This window comes from Herpailurus yagouaroundi, unplaced genomic scaffold, assembly GCF_014898765.1.
Source record: "Herpailurus yagouaroundi ecotype Mexico unplaced genomic scaffold, PumYag 198, whole genome shotgun sequence".
Taxonomy (NCBI): Eukaryota; Metazoa; Chordata; class Mammalia; order Carnivora; family Felidae; genus Herpailurus; species Herpailurus yagouaroundi.
Window position 1 is genome coordinate 13,395,998 of NW_024412429.1, and position 12,994 is coordinate 13,408,991.

The following is a 12,994-nucleotide window of genomic DNA, read 5'->3' on the forward strand; positions in this document are numbered from 1 at the left end:
AGAGGTGGGAGGGCAGGAATTTGTCGGTGGGGAGTTCAAATATTTCTGACTCTCAGCCCGTCATTTCCTTGCCTGGTGTGGGAAAGACAAGTTTTGCTGTTGGAGAATTTATTATTTGTGCTGCAAAACAGGGGCAGGCTAAGACTTTTTTTTTTTTTTTTTTTGACCCTAAGATTGTTTTACTCTCTATTTAGAAGAGCATTATGGACAATTAGGAAAAAGAAGAGAAATTTGAAGTAAGACTGGGCCTAAAAGAGGATGATGGTTACCAAGTGGCATCTCCACTAACCACACTGAGAACAGCTTGGCGAACGTTCCCACCCTTCACGCCTGTGCATAAACATCTTTGCCTCCAAAACAGGAAAGTAGCACCAGGTAGTGTTTTGTACATGTGTCCTGGGAAATGAATCCACTGTGCAGCGTTTAGGGATAAGTGAAGTCAGATAGATGGGACACACCCACTTTGTGTGCATGGTGCCCTGGATTTGGGAATCCAGGAAAGGATCAATAACAATAAGAGGGAAGAACAAGAAAATTGAGGAAGTAGAGATGATAAATACTTCCTCTTCTTTCGAAAGAGCTTTACTCCGTTCTCAGCTTCTAATCTAGTCCTGCGTAGACTGAGTCTCCAGAGCTGTGGTTGCTTAGAGTGGAATCCTCAACCTTTGCCTCAGTGGATTATGAGTGTTCCGAATTCAGGGATAACTAGCCAGCTCTTGGATTTACCCTCTTTTTCTTGCATGTAAGTAAAGTCACTCCTTGGCTGATGTATCAGAAGTCATTGCTTGGCTTGTCAAGATGGCAAAGGAATTGCTATGCTAGCACTCTCTTCAGAATGGTGATGAGTTTTAAAATATGACTTTGGGGGCACCTGGATGACTCAGTCGGTTAACAATCCGACTCTTGGTTTCCGCTCAGGTCATGATCTCATGGTTCATGAGATCGAAACCTGAATCAGGTTCTTGTGCTGACAGCGGGAAGCCTTCTTTGGATTTTCTCTCTCTCTCTCTCTCTCTCTGCCCCTCCCCTTCAAAATAAATTTTAAAAACTTAAAAAAAAATTAAAAAAATAAAATGTGACTCTCGGGATAAGATGTTTGCTCAGCTCTTCATAAACATGCTGCTGGGAAGTCCGTGTTAAAGTCACTCTTTAGCTCTCTTAGAATTAGATAATGGTTGTAAGCTCATTCTTCTTTTCTCTTTCTTAAATGGATGTTGTATTGACGGTTGCTTGGACTGCAGATCAAGGGTTTGGTTTAGAAAAGCACAATTCAGCATTTGTTTCGGTCCTGAGGAGTTGCTTGGGGAAACACTCTGTGGCCACCCTCTTTTGTGAAGCTGTGTTCTCTGTAGAGAATCCCCCTTTTGTACGCGGGCAGCTAGAAGGGATTTTACTGTCAGTAAAGCTCACAGGCTTGAAAAAATACCTGTATAAAAATGAGAATTTAGGTAGTGTTGGTTCCCAGGTTTTTACCAAGTACATTTGGAGCATTTGCTTTCCTTTGATTGTGTATATGTGAAAGAAATTTAATTGCAGAAGCCAGAGTTGTCACTCTCCAAGGCATCTTTGACTGTAGTCGTGGATTTTATTTGTCTGTAGGGGCCTGGATGTTCCTAGTACTGTCCTAGGCATTGCATAGTCATATATAGAACCTGATTCCTCTACCCTAATAATTTTACATAGAAAATAGGAACAGAAAGAATATGGGTTTCTTTCAGGCAAATGAGGAGGAATAGTACTTCAGTGTATGTATTTGTTGAGGTACTCATTCTTTAATCGATGTTTTGATTTTCTTCCTTTCCTCTCCTTATATATCAAAGGTGTTTTGTGGAGAGGGTCTGTGTATAAACTATTGCAGGCAAGCTGCATTAAGCAAATACACATCAGCTGAGTATGGAAATAGGAAGTTCTTGCCTGCGGTAGTTTTCTGTGGCAATAAGCGATAAGAAATTACTTCATGACTATTGCCTGAGACTTTCCTTTTGACTCGCGTATCCTTCTCGAACGGCTCACTTCTGCTTTCCATCCAGCATGGACGGCTAGTCTGTGTGAACTGGTAACGCAAACACAGGTTGACAATTTGCACGCGTGTTTCGTATGGTGAAAATGAAGAAAATCCTTAAAATATGAGCTCTTGGTGTTAAAAACAATCCTACAAATGGGGGAGTTACTATACTCTGAGCACTCAAAACAGTGTGTACCACATAGCACGCTCTCAGTTTTTGTTGAATGGATAAATGATTGGGATTGTTCATACAATGAGCGTCGTAGGGTAGCCTTTGCTTTACCTCTGTTACCCTGATACTTAAGGAAATGCTTGTTGGAGGTCAAAGGGAAGCGGGACAGGAGGAGAACATAAAGGTGAAGAGAGAAGAAAAGGTATGTAGGGATGGGATCAAAAGACATGGCGATGGAGATAAGAAACCCTAAGGGTGGAGATACAGCGGAGACTGGAGGTGGTGGTCATAAACATGGCGGTCGAGCGGAGTGGTTATGGGAGAGCAGTGTGACACAGCCAGGAGAATACATAAACTTGGGGTCAGATCCAGCTATTAAAAATCTGTATTTATCTCTTACTAGCTCTGTGAACTCTGGACCCGTAGTGCAGTGATTATAACACTCTGAGCTTTTTGGGTTGTAGTAAAGATCACAAATCCGACGGCACAGGGCCTGCTGCTTCGTGGATCTTCACGAGATGGCAGTTGTCAGGGTATTTTCTTCAGCTTTCAAATCATCACAGCTACGTTTAAAAATTTAACTACCCATTTATCTTTTCTTCTTTACAAATGACTATTTTTATTTGAGAGAGAGAGAGAGAGAGAGTGCAAGCAGGGGAGAGGGGCAGAGGGAGGGAGAGAGAGAATCCCAAGCAGGTTCCATACTCAGCGTGGAGCCCAAGGCGGAGCTCGATCTCACGACCGTGGGATCATGACCTGAGTCAAAATTAAGAGCCAGGTGTTCAACCAACTGAGCCATCCAGGAGCCCCTATCTTTTCTTGTTTTTGCTTTTCAGTATTTTCTAAATTACATAAAGAAGCATGATTCTTTTAAAAAATTATGTATTAAAAATAAATGTTATAAGCCTAATTATCAGGATAGTTAAGCTCATGGCAGTATATCTAAATAAAGGAATACCAGGGGCACCTGGGTGGCTCAGTCAGTTGAGCATCCGACTTTGGCTCAGGTCGTGATCTCATGGTTGGTGAGTTCGAGCCCCACATTGGCTCTGTGCTGACAGCTCAGAGCCTGGAAACTGCTTCAGATTCTGTTTCCCTCTCTCTCTCTCTCTCTCTCTCTGCCCCTCCCCTACTCACACTCTGTCTCTCTCTCTCAAAAATAAACATTAAAAAATCTTTTTAAAAAATAAAAAATAAATAAATAAAGGAATACCATCAATACAGTGATGCTTATGGAAGTATTGTCATTTATTAATGCTAAGCAAAAAACGCAGAAGCACAACCTTGTCAACTATGAAAAAATATTGTAGAGAAGCAAGATTGATGTAAATATGTTAAATGTTACTATATGATTAGTGGATTTATAGCTGATAGTTACATTTGTCTTTGTACTTTTCTATTGTTTTTCCAAATTTTCCATTAGTGGAGCATATCTGGACTACCTTAGTCATCTGAATACAAAGTAAATGTTGAATTACAATAAGTGAACAAAAATTTAACCCTCTTTTAATTTTCCACCAAAAACAAAACAAAAGCAGGGGTGCCTGGTTGGCTCAGTGGGTTGAGTGGCTGACTCTTGATTTCAGCTCAGCTCATGATCCCAGAGTCATAAGATCGAGCCCCTTGTTGGGCTCCACACTTAGCGTGGAGCCTGCTTAAGATTCCCTCTCTCCCTCTGCCTCTCTCCCTGGTTCCCACTCTCTCTTTCTAAAATAAATAAATAATTTAAAATAAACGAATGAATGAAACAAAAGTAGCTTCTTAGTTATAGTGTGCTGATGTTTGTGTTCATTGCAATCTAAGAAATGACACAATTTGTGTTATTTAATCTTTGTATGGGGATTCCTTTTGAGATTAAGACTGGTATGGAGTAATGTGAAAGCTCTGAAGTGAGAATAAGCAAGTAAGATCTTACCTGGGACTGACTGGTCTCATTAGTGCCTATAATCACATAAGAATGGGTTATTTTCTTTGGATGATGTGTAACTGCCTCTAAACCTGTATTTGATGACTTTCTGGCAAGTTCAACAGTGAATTCAATAGTTAATAGTTCTAAATTAAAATTAGACTTGACAGCATAAGAGTAGATTACTTAATTTTTTTAAATGTTTATTTATTTATTTTTGAGAGAGAGAGAGAGAGAGAGAGAGAGAGAGAGAGGGAGGGAGGGAAAGGGAGGGAGAGACAGAGAGGATCTCAGTGAGGTTCTGCACTAACAGTGCAGCTTGTTTGGCACAAGCTCAAACTTATGAACCAAGAGATCATGACCTGATCCAGAATCAAGAGTCGGATGCTTAACCATCTGAGCCACCCAGTTGCCCCAAGATAAATTAATTCTTTTAGGGCATATTGATTTATCTTTACCATCTTGGCATACATAGGGAGAGATCAGAAAAACGTTTTTGTGAAGTCAAGAAATAATTCTTGTTGTAGGGCCTTGGCCATCCCATCTCATGGTGCCAGCCTGTCACTATGCAGGAGTCGCTGATCAGAGACTAAACTGGAATCAAATATTTGGGTTTCTAGGTAGTGAGCAAATCTCCTTTGTCTCAGAAATTATCAAGTGAGAGATATTTGCCAAAGAGGCAAAAGATGAACAGTTGTGAGCCAAAGCCAGGGCTCCCAAACTGAATGACTGTTGAAATAGAAGCATTTGAAAAGTGAAATTCAGCTAGCTTAAATTCACCCAATTACTAGAATGTGGATAAACCCTTTCAAAAATGTCTGAATACATTAATGAAAATGAGTTAAGATTAGAAATGCAAGAATTAACCTAACAGACAAGAAACCTCATGCCCAAACAGCCCAGGGCGGAGTATGAACTGAACTGGAAATAGAGGCACAAAAGACTTTTGAATTGAGTCCGTAGCATTTTCTGAACATTTCACGTGTGGAGCACTGAATAAAGACCAATGATATTATTGAACACTTGCTATGTGTTCCAGGCACTATAAATGGCACTTTTACTTTACATGGACAATTTCAGTCACTGCTCGAAACAACCCTAAGAGACAGCACTGTTGGCATCTCCGTGAACCTGAAGACCAGAGAGGAAAAGTACTCTGTCTAAACCCCCACACAATGCAGGGGCAGAGACGGGGCTCAAGCCCAGATCTCTGTGTGTCTCCCCTGTGGCCTGACCACTGTGCTACCGGGCCCTCTGTTGTTTTCATTCGCACTAGAGATCTTCTTACATAAACTAGTGGTTCCAGACCAAGAATTAGGAGGCAAAGTGTGGGTCTGAGCAGATACATCATTTACTTTGAAATCTCTTTAAGTGAACTTCCTTTCCATTTCCTGACTGAGGAGGTAATAAAAAGGAATTTTTCCTTTTTCTTCAGCTAATTTCCCATGCCCTGACACGATGGCATGTATGGTTGTCACCGTAGCCAACTTCTAGGCAGTCTGGTGGGATTATGTGGGGACCATCACCCAAACTGGCAGGCAGGAAAGAGGCCCGGGGGACAATGGCATTCAAGGCGCTCAGGACCATCCCCGGGCTATCCACAGCCCCAGTCAAGGTACACCGTTTCATCACCACAAGGATTCTTCTTGGGTCCCTTTTATAATAATACCTTATCTGATTTGAAAACATTCAATTTGCATTTTGAGTGTCAGTGGACTCCTACTGGATGGGCCTTTATATTAGGCTCTATGTATTAGTGGGGACAGCTGAGATCCAGAAGTGAGGAGACCCAGGCTGCCCGTAGCGTGTAACAGTTGGGTGCTACCAACTGAGCCATTTAATGTGAGTCTTCTCATCTATAAAAACTGGGATAAAAATTCCCAACTGGCATGCTATATGGTGTGGAAGAAAGCAAACACATTATAAACCAATGGGGACTTCTGTCCTCACTCCTATTCCAGTTTCTGACCATGTGGAGACTCATTTGGCATACAAGAGCTTTGTGGCAGAGGAGGATTAAAGGTATTAGGGGGTGTTATTGGCTCAGTTGTGCCTCCCTCCCCTAAAAAGATATGCTGGGGCCCTAGCCCCCAGTACTTCAGAACGTGACCTTATTTGAAAATAAAGTAGTTGTGGTTGTCATTAGTTGAATTAAAGTGAGTTTCATCATGGATTGGACCCCTAATCCGATACGACTGATGTCCTAATAAGAAGGCAGCCCTGTAAAGACAGCCGCACAGGGAGAATGCCGTGTGATGATGAAAACAAGAGACTGGAGGTACAGAGCTGCAAGCAAACGAATGCCAATGAATAGCCACCCAGCACCAGAAGTCTAGGAACAGGCAAGGAAGGACTCTCCCTTACAGTTTAGGAGGGAGCAGAGCCCTGCCAACATCTTGATTTCAGACTTCTGGTCTCCAGAACTGTGAAGGCATAATTTCTTGTTGTTTTGAGCCACCCAGTTGGTAGGATTTTGTTACTACAGCCCTAGAAAACATACAAGGGGAAAGAATAAAAGTCATTTTAAGTGCTAGTGATAAACTCATCCGTATTGCTGGCAAGCACTTTTAGGGAGCAGATCCGGCATGACTCATTTATCTGATTTAACCTGTGGCATTGGGCCTTTAACAGTAGTCACTTCATCATTGAGTGCAGATGAATAAAGGCACTAAACAATGAAAGACATTTACAAAATGAAAATCAGGCTGTTGTGAAATCCATAAAAGGGCATCCTTTCATAAATTGAATCTAGCTAGGGATTCCAGATTATTGGATCAATGTGGTCATTTGCTAGACATGAAACGTTTGTGACTACTTGGGAGGATATTTTCTTCCGCAAGTTGTATATTGGAAGAAAAGTTTCAATATTCTGATTTGGAAAATAATGTAATGTGATGGTACTTTGGTACCATCAGTATAAAATCTACAACTGCAATCTAAGCATCTAGCAAATGGAAACTCTCCAGTTAAAGAGATATCAGGTGATTATAGTGGGTTAATCTATAATTGTTGATCCCTTTGATACATAAAATTAATGCGGTACCTGCATAGCTATTAATGACAGCATAAATAACCAGGATTTCAAGCATATTCTTGGGTTTCTCTGCAACATAAGAATCTCCTTAAAAAATCTCTTAAATCCCTTTTTCAATAGAGTTTAAATTACCCTAATTCTTATTACCATAATTACCCCTAGGAGAACAACATTCTTTTAGTAGGCAAACATCATTGTGTGAGGCTAATCACTTAATCTGCACAAAACTAAAAATATAGTTTTGCTTCCCTTTTTAATTGATCCATAGTTAGTTTTCTTTAGACTTGTTATTCATTTTATATACTCTCTTTGAAAATGCTCGGCAGAAATTTGTGAAATTTGATTTCAAATTTGAACAGGGTAGGAGTTCTTTTTTTCCTCTCATGGAGGAAAATGCTTTCTTAGGAGTCTCGTGCACTCTTCTGTAATGTCAGAGAGAAACAGAACACTTAACTACTTATGGGCAAATGTGTATATTGATACTGAACCTTGGTTTAAAATAGGAAAATACAGACCTCTCAGGAAAGAAACGAAGCTGACTCAGAATACTTCCCAGGAACCTCAATTTAACATTGTTCATTCCTATAGAATAGAAGTGGTGAGCTTACACTAAGTCACGTTTAATGTAAGACCTTTAATCTTTTCAAAAATTGAGCCAATGGCTTCCAACACAGAAACCATACTTTTTAGGCTACTTGTTTATGATTATTCTGTTTGGATACTGCAGAGTATAGCATAGTATTGGGGAGGTTTGCTTCTGGAACATATTTGACGATTCTGCTCATTTAGCAAATTAATGGTTGCAACAAGAACATTTTATCAATTCACTTAAATTGCAGGTCAGTTATAACGATCTTGTTCTTTCCACCTGTTGAAAGTCTGAAGCAAATTTTGCTAGAAGCCTTATTTTCTGGTTCCTTGTTGGACCATAAATCCTACACTCTCTTGCCATCCTGGCCAAAAAAAAAAAAAAAAAAAAAAAAAAAAAAGGCAAATGATTGTTCTCACTAGTGAGTTTGAATGTAAATCATATAATGTGATGGGAGCCTGTTTTTGAATATTCAACATTTACCACATGCCTATTGAATACCTAATATTTTCCAGGTGTTTTATTGCAAGAGAACCAACAAGAATACCTTTTAAGGTCCCTTATATCATATGAATTAACAGTACCTTTTCTTGGCTAGATTTAGTTACAGCCATCTGTCAAAGAGAAGGATCTGAACTTGAACTGTCTTGGTCAAATGTGGCCAAAGTTTTCCAGCTAGAACTAGATTTCACCCTGGAACACAAACTGCCGAGATTTCCCGTAGCTGGGTTTTCAACTTGATTAATCAAGTAGAGCCACTTTTGCGTAGGTAATGGGGACTTGAGAGAGAATTGTCAAACAAGGTTTGAGCTAGGACAAGAGTACCATTTAGTTTCATTTTGTGAACACTCGTAAACGTTCCAAAGTTATGTACAAATAAATCCATTGCCTTGAGAGGAACGCCAGCTATTTGGAGCTGAGAAGCCAGCAAGCTAGTGCGAGGAGACACCAGAGCATTTACCAAAGCAGAGTAAGTGAGCAGAGCAAGTAAGCCTCAGGGATGCTCTCTGAGGTGACTTTGCTTTCAAGTTTTGGTATTCTTCCTAGCAGCAGCATTCTAGACATGGGGTGTGGTCATTTTTACTTTGCATTCAGTATCGACTCCTGTGTGCTTTGCGTTGGGAGCCAACCGGCAAGAGCTTCCCTTCCTGATCCTGGACTGACTTCGGGCATGGAGGACCTCTGTCTATGCCCCACAGGCTCGTGTTTCTTACCATTGCTCTCAAAGGCTCCACTTTGGTCCAATGTGGGGCCTTTCTCTGTACTCATCCTCCTGGATTCAGCTCTTCAGGATGGATCATATATCCAAATTATCACTTCTATAAGACTTCAGGACTCAGGGCTTTCTACCACTTCTACCTTAAGGCATTATGCTCTATCTCTCTTAAATTTCTCCCTAAGCCTTTCAACTATAGCGTCTACTCTGATTTACTTCTTGGCTCTCTGTCTTGCTGCCTCTAGAGTTTCTCTCTTGGGAAATTCCCTGGCTTCAAATTTTTGAACTGTTGTTCAACAAAATGATCAGAACACACATCCTTCCAGTCTTGATCTAACTCTGGTTCCCCACTCAGTTTCTTCTTGGCAGCAGGGTTGCCCATATGCACTGACATTATTTATCGTCATGTTTAAAGTTGAATTTTTACCCAACATTCTTGGGATGTTTTTCTTATACTCTTCCGAAAATTCGTGGAAAGCTGATCAAAACAAATGAACTTGGTTAGGTGTCATGTTTAGAACAGCCATTAGATTCTCTTCTTCCCTCATTTAGGGGTTGACAGCACTTTGTCCGATCATACTGTCTTACACATTGATATTGTGTACTTGTGCTTGTCCCTGGGTCAAGTTAGCTTTGGTATCTAATACTTCTCTTCCTGGCCAGCTGGTCATTCAGGTAAGAAAAACTTTCTTCTTTTTTCCCCTGTTCACCCCAATCAATAGTCCCCAGGCAGTCTTGGCTGTGGCCAAATAGCTTTTCTTCCCACCTACCCCCAGATTCTGTACCTCTTCTTTATGATTACTCAGCCACCGTGGACTAATGTCTCCACTGGGCTCTACCCTGTGCTTGCCTCCTCAGCATGTGTCCGGTCTCCTGGTGTAAAGGAAAGATCCTGTGATTCTTTGGCTTGCATCCTCCGGGGCGTTGAGCAAGTACGACAAAGACTTAGGTTTAGCAGTCTTTTTATTATGGAGACCTTTCCATTGACAGTCTCCTCTATTCTCTTGGTGAGCCTGGGGAAGTTTCACCTATGGACGTTTCAGTGTCTATAGCTTAGGATTGGGCAAGTAGGAAGCTGCTTCTTCAAAAATGTTTTTCTAGCTTTTTTGTTTTTGTTCTGTTCTTTCACAGGGAGATGTCCTTCTAAATCCTAAATGCCTATTCACGTGGAAGCTCTGCGCTGTGGCTGCTTTACAATTAACTGAGCGTTGTGTATGTGCGTTTTCTTATATTGATACAAAGACTTTGTGCTGTCCGTATGTGGGCCAGATAGTAACACATCCATTGAGGAAACTGAGGCTCAGAATGGTTCCATGGTGTGTCCAAGCCAGAAATGGCTGAGCTGAGTCTTGCACTCTAGTTTACTGTCTCCTACAGGAGGTTTTCCCCCTTTGGAGCATTCTATTGCCTGGCCTTTATTAATAAGTTGTCTCTACTGATTTATCATCAAGGTGAAGTTTGAGTTCAAGTCTAATCATTTTCTACCCCTCAGTGGGTTATCCCATCAGGCAAGTATTCTTAACCTTACACTTGCGTAGGTTGGGAGGCCCCTACTCGTCTGTCTCAGGTGCCTGGTGTCAATGTCACACCATAGAATCAGATGCCAAACCTATTTTAGCTAAGAGGGAATTTAGACCCCATTTACTCTAATGCTGCCACTTAATGGATAGAGAGCCGAAATCCAAAGAGATTTTGTGATTTCTGTGTATAGCTTGTTGTGATTGCTATGCATAGCTTGCTGGAAATAACACTCAGTTCACTGCCTAGATTTCTTTAGTCCTAGATGTTCTGCGCTGTTATATCTGGGTTAAAATGGACACATTCTTAGAAGAGAAAGGTCTTTACGTTGTTATGAGTTACTAACACCAATGTGTGCATTAGCCAGTCAGATCTTTCCAACTGAGAGCTAATTCAGATCGCCAACCCAGCTGGCCTACATACCCAACCTTGAGGTGACGAATGCCTGATCTAGACCCTCTAAATATTAACTGCCCAACAGCAAAGACTGCATCACTTATTTTGTAAGGTTATTTCAGTTTTCCTCATTTTAAATGTCTTTCTGTCAAAGGCTTGATGATTTGGAAGTCTGCACAAGATGGAGGTGGAGAAGGGCACTCTTAACTGGCATAGAAGAGGTGGGAATTGCCTCAGAACTTCCACAAAATGCTTAAATCCCTGAAGGAGAGAATCTCTTCAAACTTTTTCAAGATTTTTTAATCAGAAAGTTTTTAAATACACACACACAAAACAACCAATTTTATCTTCTTGATTTATTAAGCTTAGACTCTCAGATAACTACTTATCATTCACAGGCTTTCCCCAGAAGTTGAATTTGCTTCATAAAAAGTTATCAGTAGGCCAAATGTCTGGCAGGGTATCAGGTATGAAAATGTCATGGTCCTTGATTGTTTAGTTGCATGTGTATAAATGTGAATTAATGAAATTGTAGCAGAATGTTCTTGGTGGGAGCTGTGTCTTTAAAACATGGAAACAAAAGATTCATTTATTAAGGTTCACCTTTAGCTAATAGACTGTGGAAAAAGCTGTGTCAAACTTCAGAACTAAGCAAGGCTATTTTTGCCCCTGGGAGTCTCGGAGGCAATGTCTAGTGATACAAGTCAAGAGGTAAGCAGCACTTAGGAAACCTGGCTCCGTGGCTGAACATACTCGTAAAGGGCACTGTAAGAGAAAATTCTTGGATTGGTTTTAGAGTTGCAACCAGTAGAACTTTCTTGGGCAGAGTGTTAGTTGAAAGGGAGGCTATAATTTCAAATGTCCTGTTGGTATTCTATTAAAAAGGAAGGTTGTTTCCCATCATATTTTGTTCTGGGGGAGTGGTTTGAATTGGATCTCCTTTGTAGCATACTTAAAAAAAATTGGATGCTGCATTTGTTGTTATTGGTTATTGACGTGTTGTGTCAGAGGGGATTATCCCTACGAGGAAGTATTCTGGTTGGTAATATGGAATTTCAGTTCTTCCCACCCCACACATACTTCGTCTTTTCATTTTCTTCTTGCCTGGGAAACAAGAGAGTGCTCCTTGAGACAGAGGTATGTTGTGCTGTAATTCATACAGATGGAAACTTTGGGTTAGCTATGAGCTAATACAAAATTTTAGCAGCATGGATTCCAGAGCGGGGCCAAAAAGTGCTCTAGAATTTGTGGAGAGGAAAACAAAGATTCAAAATTGAAACTGGTCCTGATTTGAGCTGAGAATATAAATTCCTCTGATGTCAGGAGATGACTTAACTAGCATAGACTTGTCCGGAAATCTATTCTTTTTATCATTTGTTTCTTCAGTCTTTGGAGGCATTTGACCTTTCATAACACAACGCTAGCATGGAACTATTTGGCACTCAAATGAGCAGAGAATCCTATTTTCTTTTTTGTAGGACTGATCTAGGAAGTCATGACAAAGTTGTTCATGTGAATAGTTACTCATAAATATTACTCTTAGTTGTTTCTTCAAAAAGGTAACTTTAAACTTTTTTTCTGTTTCTCAGAAAAAATTAGATCCTAAATGAATACTTTTTTGTGCCGCTTGGTGTCTAAGAGTATTTCTTGGGGCGCCTGGGTGGCGCGCAGTCCGTTAAGCGTCCGACTTCAGCCAGGTCACGATCTCGCGGTCCGTGAGTTCGAGCCCCGCGTCAGGCTCTGGGCTGATGGCTCAGAGCCTGGAGCCTGTTTCTGATTCTGTGTCTCCCTCTCTCTCTGCCCCTCCCCCGTTCATGCTCTGTCTCTCTCTGTCCCAAAAAAAATAAACGTTAAAAAAAAATTAAAAAAAAAAAAAGAGTATTTCTTTATGTCGTCTTCTGAGGTTATGCTTAGTAGCCTTGAAAAGAGCTTTAAACTATTTTGGCTTGCTATTTATGATGCACCAGTCTGTGTTTTAGGTTGAGTATCACTCCCCATCACATTAATCAATCTTAAAGCATACATTGGAATTCCCTAATAGCTGATAGTTTTTTACTTGACAGTGTTTTGAATAATTCAACAGCACTGAATGTCTAAGTTGCTTAATTTTTCTCAGGTGAAACCAAGAATCTAGAATGATAAAGTAGAATGGGAACCT

General features: G+C 40.6%; 1 protein-coding gene across 1 annotated transcript in view; it reads left to right on the forward strand.

The window, feature by feature from the left end:
* The first annotated feature begins 636 nt into the window (after positions 1-636).
* Positions 637-12,994, forward strand: part of IPCEF1 (interaction protein for cytohesin exchange factors 1) — a 185,138-nt gene continuing 172,780 nt past the window's right edge. The window contains exon 1 of the mRNA XM_040448829.1: positions 637-742. The gene's annotated coding sequence lies outside the window, so the exon portion shown is untranslated. The remainder of the gene's footprint in view (positions 743-12,994) is intronic.